Source organism: Zea mays, chromosome 1 (genome assembly GCF_902167145.1).
Source record: "Zea mays cultivar B73 chromosome 1, Zm-B73-REFERENCE-NAM-5.0, whole genome shotgun sequence".
NCBI classification, from domain to species: domain Eukaryota; kingdom Viridiplantae; phylum Streptophyta; class Magnoliopsida; order Poales; family Poaceae; genus Zea; species Zea mays.
In genome coordinates this window covers 146,824,317-146,830,316 of record NC_050096.1, presented here as the reverse complement: position 1 = coordinate 146,830,316, position 6,000 = coordinate 146,824,317, and positions in this window count along the sequence as shown.

Here is a 6,000-nt window from a genome sequence, read left to right as displayed (position 1 = left end):
AACCCACATAAGTTAATTAAAGATCTAATCATAAGTTATAGATTTGAAGTTATGAATTTCTAAACATTCTATGTGTTCTGTACAAGATTAAATAGAATATAAATTTTAATGTGACTTTCATGTCAAAACAGTGGTACTAATTGATAAACAATAATATTACAAAATTATACGAATTGGAATGGATTAATTTGGACTTCATATGAATTTTCTATGATTTATACAAATTCCAGCATTTATTTTCACATTTAAAAATCATTTTCCAATTACTTTTACTGGGTTTCTAATTCCCTGGACTGGGCGCCAAATTCTGGAAAAGCTAGGGGCTGGTTCGCAAAGGTTCCTAAGACTCAGGCCGACGCAATAAGCGGACTGCGGGTTGATTCTTGATAAACAGAAGGACTCTTTTGAGATATTGTCACGTGAAGGAATATCTACCTACTAGAGCCGTCAGATCTCATCTGACGACTAGGATTACATCTCGCTACATTCGAATCGGCGTGGATCTCGAATCGTCCATTTTCGATCCTACACTTCGGATTTAATGAGGCCAAGACCCGGCTCCGATCGTCGATTGATGGTCGGACAGTCACGATCTACTCCCCCCAACGGGTATTCTCACGCCTAATCACCACCGCCCATCTACGGATCGACGACCCGTAGAACTTCGGCGCGCATGACTCTCCCCTAACACCACACGCGCGGCAGCACCATAGCGCCCACGGCTGCGCCATGGCCGGCATCGCCCAAACTCCGAACCACGCGCCCAAATACCGATTCGATGAATGCTACACAAGGCAGTAATGATGGCGAACATGGCCATGGGCATCTTACTGACAATGATGTCGCGGAGAAGTTGGGCTATGGCTCGAACAGGTTCTACGGCGGGGCAGCATGTACGATGAGGAATTCTGGTGGCCATAAGGTTCCTCGCCGCCCACCGACTTCACCGAGAACTTCGAGGCCCGCTATTGATCCCTGTAGTGCAATAGCCAAGCCCCAATCAATGGTGTGGTTCCGAATTACCCGTGGCGGCACGATAGCTCTCCACACGGTGAAGCTATATGAAGACATATATGGTATTCCCACTGCGGATAAGGGGGTCCATGGCCACGGGCTTTACACACGATTTATGAGTCGGTTAGCGAGGAATCTAGAAGGCTCATGCGCTTGGTGGCAACATTCACGGCCACAAGTTCGCCACAATCCGGTAGGAGAGGATGGCTCCGATAAGAGGGACCCATGGGCAGTGAGGCCACGCGAGGGGTTGGAACGTGAAGCTGAGCAGAGGGACCCACGGTCAGTCGCAGTGGTGAGCCCAGGTACATCACCCAAGTTGTTCGTGCGGTGGGGGTGTGACTAGTGACGTGGGCCCACATGTTGGCTAGGGTTTGGCGCAGGCGCGCGTATAGGTGGAGAACTGGGCTGCGCGGAATGGGCCGTAGGGGAGGATGCGGAAATGCGCTGGCCGAGGAGGATTTGGCCCAACGTGGTGGATTTCTATTTTCTTTTTCTTTTTAATTTTATTTTCCGTTTTCCTTTATTCTTAGTTTTTAAATCCCAATGGATTCAAATATTTGTTGTGAAATTGTACTTTGTATTAAACATTCAATTTCATGATGCCAACATAAAATAATTTCTTTATTTATACATTTTTATCTATTTTGCATGTAGTCTCCCTTTTCTATTTCCTCTCCAAATTCTAAGTTTCAAATTAGGTCAAAACCTTCTTTTCATTATTATATTCCCATATTATTCCTTTTTGACTTACAAGATTCAAATTCCAATCTAAGATGAAGTTTAAGAATTTCAATTTGATTCCCACTAAAATCAATCATGATGCAGTAGATGTCTATTTATTCTAATTAATTTATTTGCTTGATAAATGTTTGAATTATGGCACTCGCTCATATTGTTCCTTTCTTTTTAGGAGAATAGTATTTTGATTATGGGACAAGAGCCAAAAGTTACTTTAAATATTCTTATAAATAAATGCTTATGGTGCATCATTTAATGAAATGGATATTCATTTGGTTGAATAGAAAGTTTTTCTATTACTTTTCTAAAATAATTCTTGGTTTCCAAAATTCAGATCTCAGTACAATTGAGATATCTGAATTTGCTATTTTATTTCTTCATATATATATTTTGTTATTATTATTTTTTTCTTATACAAATTTTGGGCCTTACAATAATCAATCATCAACATCATTGTGATATCTAGGCCCCTGGGATGGTGATATCCTGGCCCAAGGCTTAATAGAATTAATAGAGTATCCAAACCAACAAGGTGCATCTTCTTTTTTGGAAGCCTATCATGAAAGAACCTCCAAGTGAAGCGTGCTTGGCTTGGAGCCATTTGGGATGGGTGACCGACTGGGAAGTTTTTCTCGGGTGCACATGAATGAGGACAAAGTGTGCACAAAAGACTCGTGGTTGTCTGTGGGGACAATATATGATCATAGAGAGCTGCCAGGAGTAAGTATGGCCGGTCCAGGTATTGGACGGGGTGTTACAAGTGGTATTAGAGCAGACCCTCGCGGTTTCACGGGCGTGCGTGGGTTAGGGGTTCGTGTATATGGCGCATGGCGCATGTGGGCCCGAAGTGGTCACATGGCATGACATATGACGACACTAAACACACAGACGTGGCTAAGAGGGGAGGTTCCTGGATTGGGGTTGACCGACGAGGACGTCGGTCTTCTAAGGGGTGGATTGTGATATTATGGCCCAAGGCTTAATAGAATTAATAGAGTATCCATACCAACAAGGTGCATCTTCTTTTTCAGAAGCCTATCATGAAAGAACCTCCAAGTTAAGCGTGTTTGGCTTGGAGCAATTTGGGATGGGTGACCGACCGGAAATTTTTTGTCGGGTGCGCATGAGTGAGGACAAAGTGCGCACAAAAGACTCGTGTTGGTCTATAGGGACAATATATGATCCTAGAGAGTTGTCAGGAGTAAGTACCGCCGGTCCAGGGATTGGACAGGGTGTTACAATCATCCTCTAAAGGGATGGTCCGCAAGATTAATCTAGTGGGTGTGCCCCTGCAGGTCGAGTATCTTCTCTTTAATATTGATAGTTAAAAGCAAAGAAAGAGAGGATGCTTCGCATGCGGGGAAAAGGGCCACTTCAGGGACAACTGTCCAAATATGGCCGAACCCACAAAGAGGAGGAGCAAAGGCAAGGCACTTACAAGTGTCAAGACATGGGATGACTCTTCAAGCAAAGAGGAACCTCCAAGGACACGCAGCCACCGATCCTCATCACGGTCGCCATGCAAGTGTCTTATGGCAAGAGGTAAAATGGGTATTCCATCCTCTAGTGATGATAGCAGTAGTGATGATGGTGAAGGGGAGGGAAAGACATCCTTAGATGAGCTTGCGGAAGCCATCAAATTTTTTGATGATGTATGCACTAAACAAAAGGCTAAACTTAAAACTCTAAAAATTAAGTTGAATATCTCTCAAAATGATTATAAATGTTTGTTGGAGAAATTTAAAAAATTTGCAAATTTGAATTGTTAGCTAACAACTAAAATTGAGCAATTAGAGTCTAATGCTCCATCCTCAGCAACCGATGATAGCCTTATTAAAAAGAATGAAAAACTTAAGGCTAAGTTAGCTAGCTCTCAAGAAGCCATTGAAAACTTGCTAGGGAAAATGGAAATTCTTAGCATACACAATAATGAGCTAACTACTAAGCTGGAAAACATTGGTAGCACCCCAGGAGTACCTTTAGTTGAAATTCCTAAAATTATTAAGAAAGATGCTTCTACTTCTTGCTTTGATTTAATTAATGATTCTTACCCCTGCAACCAAGTTCTTGTTAAGAATATTGTTGTAGAAACATGTTTGAATGAGGTTGCAAAGGAGAATGAGCAATTAAGACAAGAAGTGGCTCGCCTTGGTAAGGCTTTGTATAACAAGAAACGCAAAGCCAAACAAATCCAACCTCCTAAGAATAATACCAGTGCGGGAGTGAACAAGCATGTGGAGGGCAAAATTGTGATTTGTAGGCTATGCCACAAGGAAGGGCACAAGTCTTACCAATGCAAGGCGAAGACCGGGGATACGCAAAAGCTCAAGTAAAAGCCAACAAGCAAAATCTCCAACACCTACACCAATAAGGTGGACAAAAAGGCTGCTATAACATATTTGATAAAAAAAGAAAATAAATGGAAAGGTGATAGCAATCAAGGCCAACAAGCAAGCCATTAAAGGAAAAGGGGCCAAACGCATCTGGGTGCCAAAGAAAATTATTTCAACCATGAAAAGCATCAAGAAGGTTTGGATCCTAAGAGGGAAGTGAGAAGTCCGAAGGACGTCGGGGAATTTGGAGGCAAAATTGGGATGTATATCATGGGATGCATCATATTGGATCAAGCCTATTGCCAAGTAGGTTAGTGAATACTTTGGACCCAAATTCCCCACCCATGACTAAGGTAACTAGGTTTATTGTATTTCCTTTTTAGATATGCATATCTATTTTCTTATATCTAGTTTTTACCTTACATGCCTAGTTTTGCATGTAATATTTATTCCTGACTAGAGTTACATGCATACTAGGTTGATTATATGATAGGAATGCTCGCTTTCAATTTATATCCTTGAACAAACCTACATGGTTTAAAAAGATTAGTTAAGCGCGACACATAGATTATTTAGAATTTCTAAGAAAATTGTACTCCAATTGGTATCTTAATAGAGAATATTCAACATGTGGTATCATTTAACTTATATGTGCCAAAGCTCAGATTATGGCTATATTGTCCCTCTTGATTTCAAAATCAATGTGCATGTCTTCTGCAAGTATTCAAAACTTGTATGCACACTTTGAGGGGGAGGTTACTGTAACAATATAAAAATCATCAAATAAAAATAATGCATTTAGTTATTAATGGTAATTATGACAATAAATTTTTCATTCAAGTGTTTGTTATTTATTTGTATTTGAAATAATTTTTGATTGCGCATGATTAATTTTTGGATATTTAATAGCATTTCTTCTTAAATAAAAATCCAAATAAATAATATAATAATTATTAGTCCAAAAATAAATATTTTATTTATAAATAATTTTGGTATAATTATTATGAATTTTAGGGTTATTTAAAAATATATTTTGAATTTAGAAAAGAAATAGAAAAAACCCTAAACTAAACCCTAACCCTAAGGCCCACCAGGGCCCATGAAGCTGCGCCCTACGCCAAGTCCCGCGTCCGAGCCGAGCAGCCCAAGCGACCGCGGCCGACCCCGCACCCGACTGCGCCTAGAACCCGCAGCCAAGCACGCCGCCCAAGCCCCGCGCCGCGCCAGGCGGCCGAGCACCGCGCGAACCCGACCTCCCCCCGACTGCGTAGCTGCCGCTACCCAGGAGCCCGACCAAGCGACCGCGCCCGAGCCCGATGCTGACCACGCCACCCGAAGCCCCACAACCGTTCACCATCGTGTAAAGGAGCATCAAAGCATCCGTTTCTCCCTCCCCACTCTCCTCCATTGAAACCGATGCATCAATGGCATTCATGGAGTAAACCGCCGGTGTCCATTGACCTCCCCGGCCGCCTCTTCCTCTCTCCCTTCTCCTCTATAAAACCGATGTTGAGCTCTTCTCTCACACTCCTTGCTCGCCCACGCCATCGTCGGAGTTCGTCCAAGCCGCCGGACGTTCGCTGCCGTGTCGTGCTTCACTAGAGCTTCGTCCGAACGCTCACCAACAACCTCGCCCGTTCCCTACCCGTCGAGCCCCCCTGTTCATCGACCTCCATTCATGCGCATGAACAAAAGCTCCAAGGTAGAAGAAAGCAAATATGTGATTTAGCCCCTAGTTTGCGAATTCAATTAATTTTGGGATATGTGTATACATGTATGATTTTAGAGATTTCGATGTATATGTGTAGCCAAAATCGAACCCCGCGACAATACTTCAGATATGTGTATGATTTTATAATTTTAAAAATAAATACTGTCACTATTCACTACCTCGGTGATTTTCATTCTAGAA